Source organism: Cnephaeus nilssonii (genome assembly GCF_951640355.1).
Source record: "Cnephaeus nilssonii genome assembly, chromosome: 2".
NCBI lineage: Eukaryota > Metazoa > Chordata > Mammalia > Chiroptera > Vespertilionidae > Cnephaeus > Cnephaeus nilssonii.
This window is the reverse complement of record NC_137073.1, coordinates 22590050-22606765: the sequence shown is the minus strand read 5'-3', so window position 1 is coordinate 22606765 and position 16716 is coordinate 22590050.

The window sequence follows — 16716 nt, the reverse complement described above, 5'->3', positions numbered from 1 at the left end:
TCACAAACACTGAGATTCTAACACACACACACGCACGCACGCAGACACGCACGTAGATACCCATGTAGACACCCTCCAGTGGGTACAGGACCTGATTAAGAACCGCGAGTCCCGGGAAGGACAGAGCTGGTGCAGAGGCTGCGTTTCCGCAGGCTGCCGGGCGGCCCCGCTCCGGAGAGGCGTGGGTGTAGGGATCCCAGAGGTGCCTCACGCTCAGCACCGGGGCCTGGTTTTCACGAGTGAGCCCAGAATTTGCAGCTTGTGAGGCTGTGAATGTGGGGTAGCATGTGGCCTGGGAACCAGACCCTCCAGGGTTAAGTTCTAACTCCACTACTTCCTGGCTGGGTGGCCTCGGGCAAGTTGCTTAACCTCTCACTGTCTCAGGACTAAAGCAAGTGATATGTGTGGCCTGTTGACAGCAGAGCCTGGCAATCGGGGAGCTCGTCTAGGTGCTTATTAATAAGATACGTCTTTCTCATGTCTCCTCTGAGAGGCCTAGAGCCAGCGCTCCCCTGTCCTGAGTCCCCCGCCCCTCGCCCGGCTTTGCCTTCCTCTCGGGTGAAGGCTCCGTGCCCTGGGGTAAGAAGGGTGGCTGAGCTTCTGGGTGGGGCTCTGCCTCGCCCCCGGAGTGACCGAATCAGTCTGGGCCCGGTTGCTGCCATTGCCAGGCCCCGGAAGAGATGGGCCTGGTTGAGCTGGGCGTGCAGAGCAGTCTGGTCCCGGGAGGAGGACTGGGGGCTCCTCCTGCTCCTCAGGGAGCCCCTCCCAAGGGCCCCCAGCAGGAAGCCCTCTTCAGCTCCCCGCCAGCCCATCCCTCTCACTCCCAGAATGAAGGTGGAAAATATATCCCAGAGAAAAAGATACTTTCTGCTGCTTTTGGGTGAAATGTCCTAAAAATCACGATTAAGTCCATCTGGTGTATGTTACTTAAGGCCACGGATTCCTTTCTGGGGACAACTGGCTTGTTTGGGGAGCAAGGCCTGGCTTGCCTGGTGGTCACCTCCCTGCAGTGCACAGAGGGATGTGACCCCTCCTTAGGACCCCGCGGTCCCAGGAGAGATGGCTTGTCTCTTGTGCAGCTTTGCAGGTTACCCATTCGCTTTTGTTAGTAGTTACCAGTCTGTTCACATTTTCCCTTTCTTCCTGAGTCAGCCTTGGATGATCATCTGTTTCTAGAAATTTATCCATTTCTTCCAGGTTTTCCAATTTGTTGGCAGATAGCTGTTCACAGTATTTTCTTAGAATCTTGTTTTTTTTTTGTGGGGTCAGTTGTCACTTGTCCTCTTGCATCTCTGATATTTTTATCTGGGCCTACTCTCTTTTTTCCTCGATGAATCTGGCTGAAGGCCTGTAGATTCTCAGTCTGGAAAATCTACCCACTGATGTCAATGGGGTGGTCAAGTCCCCCACTATGACTGCATTACTGCAGATCTCTCCCTTTCTGTCCATCGGGACTTGCTTTACATATTTAGGTGCTCCTGCGTTGGATGTATGCATGTTTACGAGAGTTATGTCTCTTGTGGGATCGATCTTCTTATCATTATGAAATGCCCTTCTTTGTCTAGTCTAGCTTTTGTCCTGAGGTCTGTTTTGTCTGATATAAATATTGCTTCCTTAGCTTTTTTTCATTCCATTTGCATGAACTATATTTTTCCATCCCTTTGCTTTCAGTCTGTGTGTGTCTTTCAATCTGAAGTGGGCCTCTTGAAGCCAGCATATGTTTAGATCTTGTGTTTTTTTGTTTTTGTTTTTTTAATCCATTCAGCCAACCTGTGATTGGAGCACTTAGTCCATTTCTATTTAAAGTAATTATTGACAGATATGTACTTAGTACCATTTTACTCATTGTGTTCTGATTGCTTTCATATTTCTTTGTTTCTTTTTTATTCTCTTGCTCTCTTGTATGGTGACCTTTTATAGAGTTGTGTTTAGATTCCGTTCTCTTTATTTCTTGTATATATTTATAGATTTTTGATTTGTGTTTACCATGTGCTTCATATATATCAGGCTATGTTTACAGCAGTCTTTTTTAAGTTGATGGCTGCTTAAATTCAAACACATTCTAAAATCACTACAATTTTTACTCATCCCTTCCATGTGTATGTTTTTTTGTTGTTGTTAATCCACACCTGAGGATATTTTTCCATTAATATTTTTAGGGAGAGTTAAAGAGAGAGGGAAAGACATCTATGTGAGAGAAACACATCAATTGGTTGCCTCCTGCACGAGCCCTTAGGTCTGCAGGCCAACACTCTACCCACTAAGCCAAACCGGCTAGGGCCATGTGTATGGTTTTGCCATTATTTTTACTTCTTTTGTGTGAATGTATATTTGTGTGTATTACTTCATTTATTGTTGTAATTGCCTTTTACTACGTGTTTGCCTTTGTCAGTGAGAATTTTTATATTTTCTTATTCATATTTTTTATCTTTTTTTCTTTGACTTAAGTCCCTTAACATTTCTTGTAATTCTGGTTTGGAGGTGATGAACTCCTTTAGCTTTTCCTTGTCTGGGAAACTTTAGCTCTCCTTCAATTCTATTTTTTTTTTCTTTTTTTTTTTCTTTTTTTTTTTCTTTTTTTTTTTTTCTTCCTTTTTTTTTTTTTTCTCCTTCAATTCTAAATAATAATCTTATTGGGTAGAGAAATTTTAGTTGTAAGTCATTACTTTTCATCACTTTGAATATTTTGTGCCAGTTCCTTCTGACCTGCAAAATTTCTGTTGAGAAATCAGCTGACAGTTGTAGGTAACTAACTGTCTTTCTCTTGCTGCTTTTAAGATTCTCTCTTTGTCTTTAACCTTTGGCATTTTAATTATAATATGTTTTGGTGTGGGCCTCTTTGGGTTCATTTTGTTTGGGGCTCTCTGCATTTCCTAGATTTGTAGATCTGTTTCCTTTACCAGGCTAGGGAAGTTTATCATCATTATTTTTTCAAATAGGTTTTTAATCCCTTGCTCTCTCTCTCTTCTCCTTCTGGCACCCCCATGATGTGAACGCTGGTACACTTGAGGTTGTCTCAGAGGTTCTATAAACTATCCTCAGTTTTTGGTTTCTCTTTTCTTTTTTGCTGTTCAGATTGGTTGTTTTCTGCTACCTTGTCTTCCTGATACTGATCCTCTGCTTCATCTAATTTGATGTTGACTCCCTGTTATATATTCTTCATTTTAGTTATTCTATTCTTCAGTTCTGACTGGTTCTTTTATGGTTTCTATCTCTTGTTGAAGTTCTCACTGAGCTCATCTCTTCTTCCTCTAAGCTCATTGAATATCCTTATAACCAGTGTGTTAAACTCGATATCTGGTAGATTGCTTGTCTCCATTTTGTTTAGTTCTTTTTCTGGAGTCTTGTGCTGTTTTTTCATTTGGGACATGTTTCTTTGTCTTCCCCTTTTGGCTCACTCCCTGTGTTTGTTTCTACGTATTAGGTAGAGCTGCTATGTCTCAGTTTTGGCAGAGAGACCTTATATAGTCGATGTCTTGTGAGGTCCCTGGTCACTTTAGCCAGGTGCTCTAGGGGTATCACTTGTGGGGGTTGAGTTTGCCCTCCTGTTGTAGTTGAGCCTTGATAGCTGTTGGCACATCAGTGGGTGGGATTGACCCTCAGGCTGACTAGCTGTGAGGCCTGGCCATGACTACAGCAGATGAACTATTGTTTGGGGGGCTGACCCCATGCAGCAGGAGTTGCTTTAGTGGGGCTATGGATCGAGCCGGGTCCATTCTTTGGGTGTATTATTTGTGGAGCTGCTTGTGTAATGCCCTGGTGTGGTCTGTTGTTGGCTACTGGGTGTGTTGGTTCTGGAGCCTCTTAGGAGGGGCTCTGGTGCAGGACAAGGTCAACTGCCATTTGTGCCCAGTTTGGGGCCACCTGGTGAGAATCACAAAGTTACCTGCAGTTGGTTGCTTCTTGTGCTAGGCTTGGGACCCCTTTGGTGGCACCAAAATGTGAGCTGAGACCAGCCATCACTTGTGCTGGTCTTGTGGCCATTTAGTTGAAGCTACGTTCTAAGCAGCTTATGCCAGGCCTGGAGCCATCTGGTGGGAGTTACAGAGCAAGTTGAGACCAGTCGCCACTTATGCTGTGTTTGGAGCTTCGTATCAAGAGGTACAGGTCACGCTGAGGCCAGCTGCTGCTTGTTTGGGAGAGGTGAGGAAAGTCCACAGAGCGTGCTGAGGCAGGCCACTTGTGTGGAGGGGTGGCTGGAAGAGCCTTGGGCTGGATGGCAAGGTGGGTGGGGCAGGGTCTCAGGCAATCACCATGGCTGGGCAAACAGTGTTAGCCAGGAGAGCTCAGATTTAGCACCTGCCTGCACCTGGCAGCTGGGTGTGGGGAGGGCTCAACAAAGGAACAACGGTGGCTGCCAGAACTTCTGACCTTGGAGAGAGGGGTCCCAACTTGTGCCCCTCTGGCCCTCATTCTGAAGCTAATCTTTTCAGTTCGTCCCCATATGTCCCTGGCACTTTTTGAGCTGCTGCCTCTCAGCACTGGAGCCCAGAACAAGTGAGTCTGTGTGTGGGCCCTTTAAGACCAGGAGTGCCTAGATCTGCAGCAGTCCTCTGTCTCGTTCAGGTGCAATCCCTGCTGGTTTTCACAGCTAGATTTGTAGGGACTTTTCTTTCTGGCACTAGTGCTCAGGGTGGGGAGTCTGGTGTGGGGCTGAGATCCCTTGCTCCTCAGAGGGTACCTCCGCAGATGAGATATTCCTCCTGCTTCTTCTCCGCCACACTGTGGGTGTGGGACCTGGCTGTCCCGCCTCTCCACCCCTCCTGGATGTGGCCATCTTGACTAGAAGTCCCTTCAATTTTTTTTAAGACTGAATAATACTCCATTGTATGGATAAACAACCTTTTGTTTATCCCTTTTTCTGTTGCTGGACATTCAGGTTGTTTCCACCTTATGGCGATGGTGAATAATGCTGCTCATGTCCTTTTTGTTCCTGACTTCTTTGGCTTAACATTTGTTTGTGAGATCCTTCCATGTTGCTGTGTCTATTCACAGTTGGTTCATTCTCCTTGCTGCGTAATGTTCCATCCACACTTTCTTTATCCATTCTACTTTTGATGGGCTTTTGGATAGTTGCCAGTTTCTGGCCGTGGACAGTACTATGAATGTTCCTATGCATGTCTTTTAGTGAATGTCTGTGCGCATTTCTGGTGGGTGTACATCCAGGAGCAGAATTGCTGGGTCATAGGGTGTGCATATATTTAGCCTGCTTTTTCTTTTCTTTTTAAAATATATTTTATTGATTTTTTTACAGAGAGGAAGGGAGATGGATAGAGAGCTAGAAACATCAATGAGAGAGAAACATCGATCAGCTGCCTCCTGCACACCCCACCCCTGGGGATATGCCCGCAACCAAGGTACATGCCCTTGACTGGAACCGAACCTGGGACCCTTTAGTCCGCAGGCCGACGCTCTATCCACTGAGCCAAACCGGTCAGGGCTTAGCCTGCTTTTTCACTTTATATTGTTACCTGAGTATTTTTTTACTGAAAATTCACTGTAAGCATACATGGTAATACCCATTACGTGGACCGTATTTTACATAAACAGTCTCCCACTGATGGACATGTAGATTGTTGATACTTTTTTGCTCTTGTCAGATATCACTGTCATGTTTACCTGAGGGTGATCAAGACAGGTAGCTGGGGGTTTCGCTTTCATGTTCACATATTTGCTAATCACCAAATGTGAACCAAGGGCCCAGAAACATAAAGATGGTCAGGACAAATAAAAAAAAAGAAAAGAAAAAAGATGATCAGGACATGGTCCTTGCCCTTAAAAACCTCCTGCACTAGATCTGGGCCCAGCAAGTAACTTGAATGAGGGTTGTGGGCAGGGTATAAACACCTTTTCTTAAGATCCACATCCCTTTGGTCTGTTATTTTCTCATAGCTCAAGATAGATGTTGCACAAGCACCGTGAGGAATGGAAACAATACTTGGCCTCAATGTTGGAGAAACAATAGGGAGTGGTGGGGACTATGGCAGCTGGGAGGAGCCTGTGCCTCAGCTAAAAGTGGCAGCCATTGCCCAGCCAGTGTGGCTCAGTGGTTGAGCGTCAACCTATGGACCAGGAGGTCACGGTTCGATTCTCGGTCGGGGCACATGCCTGGGTTGCGGGCTTGGTCCCCAGTATGGGGCATGCAGGGGGCAGCCCATCAATGATACTCTCTCATTGTTGATGTTTCTCTCCCTCTCCCTCTCCCTTCCTCTCTGAAATCAATAAAAACTTATTTAAAAAAAATAAAAATAAAAGTGGCAGCCACTGCCCAGCTCTGGCCACTTACTGCCCCTTGTTGTTGGGGGGAGGCAGGCCTGTATTTTTCATTTTTGAGAAGCTGGAGATTTATATTTCATATAAAATCTCTCCGTTTTTAAATGTTGGAAACAAATTCAATTTTTAAAACATGTGCACTGCATGAAATACAAAGAAAGATGGGAAAGGATCACAGGCCCGAGGAGTCTGAATGCAGTGTGGTACCTGGATTGGATCCTGGAATAGAATGAGGACTTGAACGGGAAAGCTAGCAATATCTGAATAAAGTCTGGAGTCTGTTTAATAGCAATGGGCCCGTGTTGGTTTCTTAGATTTCTCCATGCACACCGGCAATGTAAGATGTTAACAATGGAGGAAGCGGGGACGGAGGGAGAGAAGGAGAAGCATTTAAGAGGTGTGGCTCTGAGCCCATGGGATGGGCACAGCCACCTATGGGGCAGGCACGTTATTTCCAGTAACTAATGAGGAAACTGAGGCGCCAGACCAGCACCCTGGGACCCGGGGCCACACGGTGTGAGCAGAATTTGTGTAATGCTTGTCCGGTTCCAGAGCCTTTTCCCAGGCCTGTTGGGCATCTGTCACTCAGCTGGCCTGCCCGGTTTCTGGGTCTGACATGGGGAATGGGGGCGTCCCGAGCTGGCTGCTCTTTGGCATGGAGACCCTGGGCTTGGGCTCAGACACCCCAATCAGGCGGTTTCACCTCTCCGAGCCTGTTTCCCCATCGGTAAAATGAGGCTAATGGCGGTGAGGACTGGATGGCCCATGTGTGGAGAGTGCTTGGCGCACGAGGAGTGCGTGGTCGGCCGTGGACCTGGGGGAGGGGCTGCTGGGGCTCAGGACTTCGGAGAACAGCCAGCAGTGGTGGGCAGGAAGGCGCTGGGTGTGCAGCCACCCAGGCCTGCAGGATGCAGCCAGCACCTGCCTCTCCTTCCGCGCCCTGCTCCAGATCTGGTGCGGGTGGGCACGGTGGACACCCTGGAGCAGGCTGGGCGGAGGTGGGTGACAGCTGTCTGTGGCACCGCCAGCCCGAGTGGCGGGCTCCAAGCAAGAAAGGGCCAGGACCCCAACGCACGTCTGAGCGCACTGCCAGAGGAGGCTGCGAGGCTGCTGAGCCTCAGGTGGGTGGCCTGGGCCAGCGGGGAGGCAGCCGGTGCGTATGAGTATGTGTGTGTGCACGAGTAAGGGTGGGCGCGGGTATGGATGGGTGCAGCCTGAGGGCTTGTATGTCTGTGACCATGTGTGAGTGTGCATGATCACCTGTGTGTCTGTATGGGAACCTGTGTCTATGAGTGTCAGCATGTATCTGACCATGTGTATCCGTGAGAGTGTGTGTATTGTGTGTGTGTATTGTGTGACGTGTGTGCATAAGAGTGCGTCTGTTTGGCTCAGTGGTTAGAGCACTGGCCCTTGGACTGAAGGGTCACAGGTTCAATTCCAGTTAATGGCACGTACCTAGGTTGCAGACTCCATCCCTGGCCCTGGTTGGGTGTGTGTGGGAGGCAACCAATCGATGCTTCTCTCTCTCTCTGTCTCTCCCCCTTCCTTCCTCCCTCTCTAAAAATCAATGGGGAAAATATCCTTGGGTGAGGATTAGCAAAAAAAAAAAAGAGTGAGTCTGTGCATGTGAGCGTGTGTGTGGGTGTGTCTGTGAGAGTGTGATGTGCAGTGAACAAATGCAGAGTGGGGTGTATCTGTGTCTGTGAGTGTCTGTGTGTCTGTATGTAAGTGTGTCTGTGTGTGCATGTCAGTGTGGGGTGGGTGTGTCTGTGACAGGGGCTGAGGATGCCAAGGGGTGCGGGGGGGAGCTTCCATATTCCTCAGCTCTTTATGGGGCCTCTTCTGGGGCCTGCTTATCCCCGCCCCCTGGAGAGGTGACGCTTGGAGACAAAAAGGAAGTGAAGACAGGCTGCCCACCCTCCCCTGCCTCCTCCCCTGTGGTCCCACCTTAACGGGAGGCACTGTCCTCTCTCTTGCCCACCAAGGCCATCTCTCAGCTGCAGCCGCTGGGAGAAGTCCTTTAAATGGCAATGAAGTCCTGTCATCCCCACCCCCAAACCCCCACTCTCGTGTCCCCAGTTTAAAACCTGACACTTGCTTCTAGGATAACCCGGGTCCACACGATTGTCCTGCCTGATGGGGCCCTGCCCACCTCTCCCACCTGTCTCCTGCCTTTACTTCCTGCCTCTCCCTCACTCCCACTCCTTGGCCTGACCCCCTCACACCACCCTTCTCTCTCTGCTCCTAAAGAGGCCATTTCTCTCCCACCCCAGGGCCTTTGCACCTGCTGTTCCCTCCGTCTAGAATGCTGGCTCCTTTTCACCCTGAATCTCTGCTCACATGTTCCCCAGCTAACGAAGACCCTGACCTGTCCCCCATTTTAGGGTTTTCATAGCACGTGTCACCTTCTGTGTTCACAGTGTCTCCTCCCCCGGAGCGCAAGCTCCCGAAGGCCTGTCCTTTTCATGGTGGAATGTGCCTGGGCGCCCAGATCCGGGGCTCAAGGCGTCTTGGTCCAATGAAAGGATGAGAATGGCTTGTCTGGCATTTTCCTCTTCCCACCCAGCTCTAAGCCGTATCTCGTCCCTGGGGATGGTGTGAGGAGCCTCAGTCAAGTTCACCGCCGGCTGAGACTCAATCCTGACAGGAAGGTAGGCTGCAGGACCTCCTTGTCATTGTCCCAAGGTGTGCATCCCAGGGGCCAAGGTGAAAGGTACCAGCTCTGGGTTCCGGTCTGCTTCTGCCCTAAGGGTAGTTATCCCCTTAACTCGGGGCTTCTGCTTCCAGAACTCTGCCCTACAATCACGTTTAGATGCCTTGTGCACAAAGATGTCTGTTGCATTATTATTTACAAGAGCAAAATACAGGAAACAAGGCAAGTGTCCAGTGAGTGAACGGCTTATATTACAAGGGGCTCTGAGTTAAGAATAGGTTTTTACATGGTTCAATGGTTGAACAGTCATAAAAAGACTATTTCATTATGTGGAAGAATTTTGAAATTCACATTTCAGTGTCCAGAAGTAAAGTCTTATTGGAACACAGCCACTCCTGTTTGTCTACCTGTTGTCTGTGGCTGCTTCTGTCCTACAAGGGCAGAGTTTAGTTGTCACAGAGACTGTGTCCAGCAAAGCTTCGAATATTTACTCTCCAGCCACTCGCAGAAAACGTGCCAATTCCTGCTTTGGTAAGCTATGGAGATAGCCTGTAACTTTTAAACCCTATAAGGAAGAAGGCATTTTAATAACATGAGAAAATTATTTGATAATAACAGGCGAAAGGCAATAAAATTGGAAAAAGGTGGGAAGACAATACACCGAAGAGTAGCAGATCTGCAATCATTTAAAAAACATTTTTAAAATTGATTTTGAGAGAGAGAGGGGAAAAGAGAGGGAGAGAGAGAGGGAAACATTGATGTGAGAGTGAAACATCAACAGGCTGCCTCCTGCAACCCTGGCACATGATCTGACCGGGAATCAAACTGGCAACCCCTAGGTGCACGGGACGATGCCCAACCCACTGAGCCAATCCGCCAGGGCTCTTGCACCCACGGTTTGAGTAAGGTTTGGGAGGGGCCTGTCTAACTGAATTTATTATTTTAGGATAGTCACTGTCCCAAACACTTACTGACCTGTTAATCCTCATAGTTACTCCATGAGGCAGGAACTGTTACCAGTCCCAGTTTACAGATGAAGAGCACGAGGGCACAGAGATGTTAAGTAATTTGCCCAAGGTCACACAGCTTAGAAGTGGCAGAGCTGGAATTTGAACCCAGGTAGTCCTGCTCCAGAGCCTGTGTTCTACAGAGTGCTGCCTCACACTCCTCCTTTTTTTCTTTCTTTCTGCCTCACACTCTTTAAGTCCACACCAGGGGTCCTCAGCTGGGGGCGATTCTGTCCCCCTGGAGACATTGGCAATGTCTAGAGATCTTTTCCGTCGTCATACTGGTCTAAGGGGGCTGCAACTGGTACTTAGTGGGCAGAGGCCAGAGGTGCTGCTCAAGGTCCTACAGTGCCCAGAACAGTCTCCCCACCAAACACAACCCAGAATTATCCACCGCCCGCCCCCATATGTCACTAGAGCCAAGGTTGAGAAGCCCTGGTCTACACAGTACTGCCTCATATGATTAACGGCCACACAGTAATGTTTCTCTGAAGGAAATAGAGAGAAGCTCTTTCTTTGCTGACACGAGGAGCCGTGGGCCCTGCCTGAAGCCATCTGACCCTCTGCTGCCCACTCACCTCATGTGCAGTCCCACACCGGGGGCTGCAGCTGTGCACAGAAGTGACCCCGTCGGCAGCTCACCAGCCCGCCCTGCCCTCAGAGCCTGTGTTCGCGGTGAGATGCTGAAGAAGCAGGACCGGGGCTATGAGAGTGTCTGCAGGAAGCTGCCTCTGCACTCCACCCCAGGCAGGGCCTACGGACAAACCCCTTTCCAGTCGGGGAGACCGGGGCTCTTCTGTAGTGCTATTGTGCTGAGCTGCTGCTGCGTAGGCTCCCTCCCACCCCAGGGCCCTTGTACCTGCTGATCCTCTGCCTGGGGCTCCATGACTCCATAGCTTAGTTCAGGGCTCACCTCCTCTTGTGTCAGTCCCAGCCTACTGTGAGTGACGCCATGGGCTAGGAATGCCCGAGGCACGCAGTGGGCCCAGGCGCTGGGCCTGGACCACTCCTGGCCAGCCCTCACAGATGTTTTCCGCAACGGGGGCGAGTGTGGGGCTGGCCTGGCCCTTGTGGTTCTTATTATGAACCACAGGATGCACTTCAGCAAAAACCATTAGGGACCTTTGAGGAACAAGAGTCACTACTCACAGTCCTAGAGGGTAAAGGTCATTCCTGAGGGCCAGCCAGCAAGGTTGGGGTGGGGTGGGGAGGGAGATAAGTCCGCTCTGCTCTTATTAGGGCCCAAGGATGGAGTGTCTAGGGTTTCGTGGGTTCATTCTTTATAGGCAAAGTTAAAGCGTAAGAACAGGAATTAGGATGTGGGGAGGGAGAACAAGGTCACTCAAGTGGTTACTTATCTGGGTCACCCAGGTCTTCCCAGGACCTTCCTGGTGGCACCAGCCCACTTTTTTTATGAGGTTGCTAGTAGCTGCGCCATATGGCTGGCAATGCTTATTCAAGGTGGATGTCTTTTGAAACAGATGCTTGGCAATGGAAACCTTAATGTCAAGCACTAACACCACACCTCCTCAGTGAAGCCTGCCCTGATTTCCCCAAAGTAGTTGTGTTGTTTTTTTACTTGGTCTAATAGGACCACATTCCTTCCTTTTAGATCGCCTTTATGTTCATTACTAAAGGCCCGGTGCATGAAAATTCATGCACTGGAGGGGGCGTCCCTCAGCCCAGCCTGCCCCCTCTCACAGTCCGGGAGCCTTCAAGGGCAGGAGGGGACCCGGCGATCAGGGAAGGCGATGCCCCCATCACACCTCTGGGCTGCCACTCTGGCAGTGCAAGCCTCGGCCAGCCCTGGTTACCTGAGCCTTGGGCAGCCCTGGTTGCCTGAGCCTCGGGTAGCCCTGGGCAGCTGGCAGCCACCATCCGAGGCTTGCCTGTGCCTCGGGCCGACCCTGGGCGGCTGGGACGCTGAGGGGACTGGGGGACTCTGGAAGGAGATGCACCGAGCGGCCGGACCTGCCTTGGGGCAGGCCCGGCTCTATTGTGCACCTGCCGCTCCAGCAGGGCTGAGGGGACTGGGCGCTGCCATCTTGTGGCTGTTGGGGCCTCTCTCTTTGAGGGCATGGCAGGCAATTAGCATATTCCCTCCTTATTGGCTGTGGGTGCTGCCATATTTGTGAGGGTGTGATGGTCAATTAGCATATTCCCTCTTTATTAGATAGGATTGGAGCTAGCTGGTTAATATCTGTCTTCCCCACTGGCCACTCCATTCCTGGGAATAGGTTCAGTTCCTGTTTCACTTTTCACTCCCCTGTCCCCAGCACCTGGCACAGAATGGGCCTGCAGGCTCCTGCCTGAGCTCACAGCTCCCACCCTGTCTCCTTACCATCTGTTCTGCCTCCTAGCCAGATGGACTTCCCAGATTCCATGCCTCTGCTTGCTGCAGACCTCTCCAAGGCTCCCGTCGCTCTCTGAGCGGGAGCCGAACACCCTGACCAAAGGGCCCGCGGTGACCCAGCCCTGCCAGCCTCCTCCACTCTCCCCAACTCCTTTCCGGGCTCGTCGCTCTCCAGACACTGAACTCGGTTTTTTCATGCCAAACACATCGCTGCCCCAGGGCCTTTGCATGGCCATTTTCTCTGCCTGGTACACTCTTTCCCAAGCATCCATGTGACTCCCTCCCCTGCTTCTATCAAGACTCCTCAAATGCCCCCCTTCCCCTCAGAGGTGCCCTTCCCTCACCACCGTATCTGGAACAGCGACCCACTGAGTTTGTCACCGGGGCACTTAAGACTGACTGCTGTCATTCTTACTTTTGTGCCTGGTGGTTCTGTGCCTCCCCTTCTAGAATGTAGGGACTTGGTGTATCCAGCGCTCCGCCGTGTGCTCCGTGGAATGCCCTGTGCCTGGGTATGGTGATGAACGCATGTACGTTGATGCAGGGTGTTAAAGGGGGCTTGTGACTTGGGCTGTGTTTTCCCAGAAGCAGACCTGAGCCAAGGATTCGGGTGAAAGTGATTAAGCAAAGGCTCCAGGAGGACCCAGGGCGAGAGTGGGGAACTAAGGACAGGGGAGGGGCAGATCTGAGCGGGCCATGCCAGGTGAAGGCAGCCGCACCCATCCCCGGGAAGCCCCGGAGCATGAGTCGCATCTCCGAGTTCGGTCCCCTCGAGGCTGAGCAGCTGGGATTTTTTTTTTTTTTCCTCCTGTAAAAACATTGGAGAACAATGTTCCGGAGGCCCAGGCGCCAGGCATTAACCGGGAAGCGTGCCAAAACTGGGAGAGGAACAGGCAGAGCTGGCGGAAAGCTCCGAGGGGACCTGGGCCCGTGCCTGGGGGGCACTACGCCTCTTCCGTGGCTATTTGCCCCGCAAGTTGAGACCATCGGCATGGTCCCGGGCTGTCCTGCGGGGCTGTGCTCTTCCTCAGGGTACCGTTTTAGGTCCCCGTATTCTTGGATTGGTTCTTGTCCGGCGAGGTCAAGGATGAGTGCAAGAACTCGAGTTTTTGAACTTGGGGGTGGGGACTTCTCTCAGGAAGAGGGGGGGTCCTCAGGACCGGGATGGGGTTCTCAATCTTGAGGACCCTGCTGTTTCCAGGCAGCTGGCTCTCAAGAAGTCTCAGCCCACCTCTTCACGGGACCCCAAGTCGGACGTGCCCAGGGACATCAGCTACAGCTTACCCGGGGGAGGTACCGGCTCAGATCTCTCCATCCCAGGAAGAAAATCGAGCTGGACAGTAAAATCGGTGCCCCTTCCTGTTCGCTGTGCCCTCGCCAATGCCAGGCCCAGGGCCGGGCACCTGCAGCTTGCTCACTTATGGACCCCCCAGAGACCTGAGCTTCGCACTGAGTCCAACCTGTGTTGTGGGCGAGGAGCCACAGGCTCAGAGGAGGAAAGTGGCAGGATGTCCCCTGGCAAATGCAGGGGCAGACAGGATGTTGAACCCCAGTCTCTAAACTCTTGTTTCGTCCCCAGAAAGGATCGAGACTCTCCGGAGTGTCCGCGTGAGTCCCCTGGAGGTGATACTGGATGGCAGGGACGTCTACTACGTCAAGGTTTGGCTCACACCCTCGGCCCGCCTGTGTTGGCACCTGCCACCTCCCCGGGCATTTTTGGCCTTGTCCCAGAGTTCCTGCTCAATAATAGCCACTTCCTTTCATGTTTTAACCATTCTTCTCCTTTCACTTACCAATAACATTTGTGACTTCCTGATACCAAAACAGTAATAAAGAAGGAAAAAATGGGCTCAAATCCCACTATCATGGATGTTTTAAAAAAATGGATAATATTAATAATGTAGGAACATGCTTGAAAAAATAAACTGGCAAGGGACCGCATGCCAGTCCCCAGATTTCCAGAGGAAATGTCAGTGCGCACACCAAGAAATCTGTTTGAGTCTCCGAGGGCTGCGGTAACAAAGGATCCCAGACTGGGAGGCTGCAACAACAGAAGCTTCTCTCTGGGTTCTGGGGGCTGGAATTCCAAAATCAAGGTGTTGGCGGGGCGGTTCCTTCTGAGGGCTGGGAGGAGAGTCTGTTCCGTGCTTCTCCTCCAGTTTCTGGCAGCCTCGAGCATCAGCTTGAAGACAGACGTCGTCTCCTTGTGTCTTCACTCTGTAGGTAACTGTGTCCTAATTTCCACTGTTTATAAGGACACAGTCATGCTTGATTAGGGCTCATCCTTATGACTTTATGCCGACTCAGCGATTTTCAACCAGCATGCCACAAGACTTTTTAAAACATGCAATACCTAACTATTTAGCCAGGGGCACTGACCTCTTTTCCCTTAGATTGTCATATATTAAAAAAATGACAACAGAAAACACAACAATAGCTGTTTGGTGTGAATGAATCAAAATAATACCTTTTTCTGGGGGGTCAGATTGGCCAAAAAAAAAAAAATATATATATATATATATATATTGGTGTGCCACAGAATTTTAGTAATTCATTTATGTGTGCCATGAGATGAAAGAGGTTGAAAATCGCTGTGCTAACTTGATGATCTATAAAGGCCTTATTTCCAAATAAGGTCCCACTCACAGGTGCTAGGGGTTAGGACTGCAATATCTTTGGGGAAATAGTTCATACTATACTAGAGATTTGCAAAACCTCTCCGTTTTGAGTTGTTTTTGTTTCCTTTTTTTAAAAAAATGATAATTACACCCTAGTCTCTGTTTGCACTTTGCTTTTTTAAGTAAAAAATATATATTGGCAAACTTTCTGTACCAGCATGTACTGGTACAATTTAAATTGTATTTAGTTAAGAAAATGGGTAATACATTTAAATGGTTCAAAGTTCAAAAGGTACGGGAGGGTATAGGCCAGTGTGTGCAACAGGGTGGTGACTACGGATGTGGCTCCTTGCGTGAGTAAGAACGATGGGAAATCAGAGCGGCCGGTGCTCAGTTGCACTCACCACTGTTAAGCGCAGGCACAGAATCAAAAAGGAACTCTCCCTCCACCCTGCCCCAAAGCCAGCCACGGCCGATGCTTGCGTCTCCCCTCAGAGGTCATCTTGGCCCAGAATTGGCAAATAGGTCTCAGTATAGTTGGCCCCAGCCTTTCTAAAAGGACAGATGTCTCCCGTGCATTTTGAATGGCCGTGTAAGGGTCGAAGGGATGGAATTTATTTAGCTACTTCCGTAGTGACGGGGTCTTAAGAGTTCCCAGGCTTGTGGTCTTACACATCTACTTCCCCGAATGCCCTTCCCTGCAGGCTAAATTCTTAGCAGCAGGATTCCCAGACCACTGGGTGTGTGCACTTAACCAGGGGTGCCTGCCTAGGGCTCGGTGGGTGTACGGAAGCCCCCACGATTGTGTGGAGTTTTGTGTCTGTCCGCCCTCCATCTGCTGATCAAGCAGGTCTGCGACTCCCCACAGGGCAAGAGCAGCAGCTTCAGACTCACAAGCAGGAGCCCGGCACCTAGGGCAGAGAAGGCGACTCGGCCTCCAGTGTCTCTCAGAGAGGTCACAGCTGAGAATCCGGAGCCGGGGCTGGGGGTTTTGCTGCATAAACACACGCTCCGCTCCCAGATCCGCTTCCTGGCCAGGTGGGGAAAGACCAGGTGTCAGGGGAGAGCGTCTTCCTCCGAGGGCCCAGCTGCCTGACTGCCCAGATGAGATAAATCATTTCCAGAACTCCCTGGGAGCCCCCGGCCCTCGGTGTGAGCTAAATGCACTCGTGCTAATTGCCTGACTTCCCTGCGGGCCTCTCCGCTGCTCTCCAGAGGGCTGTCTGCGCCCAGACACATGTGCCTGCAGAGAAACGCCAGTCCTGGCTGCCTCAGACCCGGCACCATGCCGCGGACAGCTGAGTCCCACAGCTTTCCGAAGCCTGTCCTGGTGCGGTCACAGCTGGCCTTTCAGTCCACTCGGGACGCCCGTGTCAGATGAGGAAACTGAGGCAGATGAGCTCACGAATACCAAGCAGAGGAGTACGATTCAACTCGGCGCAGTTGATGGGGCTGTGGAACGGCGGAGAGTGCACCCTGCCTCCAGGGGTGTGCAGTGAGAGGCACCCCGATGTCTCTGGTTGCCTGGAGAGCCCCGGTTTATGATTGATCCAGCTTAATGATGACTAGTGCTCTCTGTAACTGGTTTGGATGAGAAACTCTACAGTCATTCTACTCACGGGCTGCACGTTGAGAAAGTCATGGCCACTGCGGTGTGGCCTCCGATATAGACCAGACTAAACCAGAGCAGAGTGGAGAGCCTGCATCTGTTTTTGTGCAAGGGGGAACATGCATATGTATGTGTGTGTGCACACAGGCACACACACACAGAGAACACGCACACTCATATAGGCCTATGTTGTCTCTTGGAGA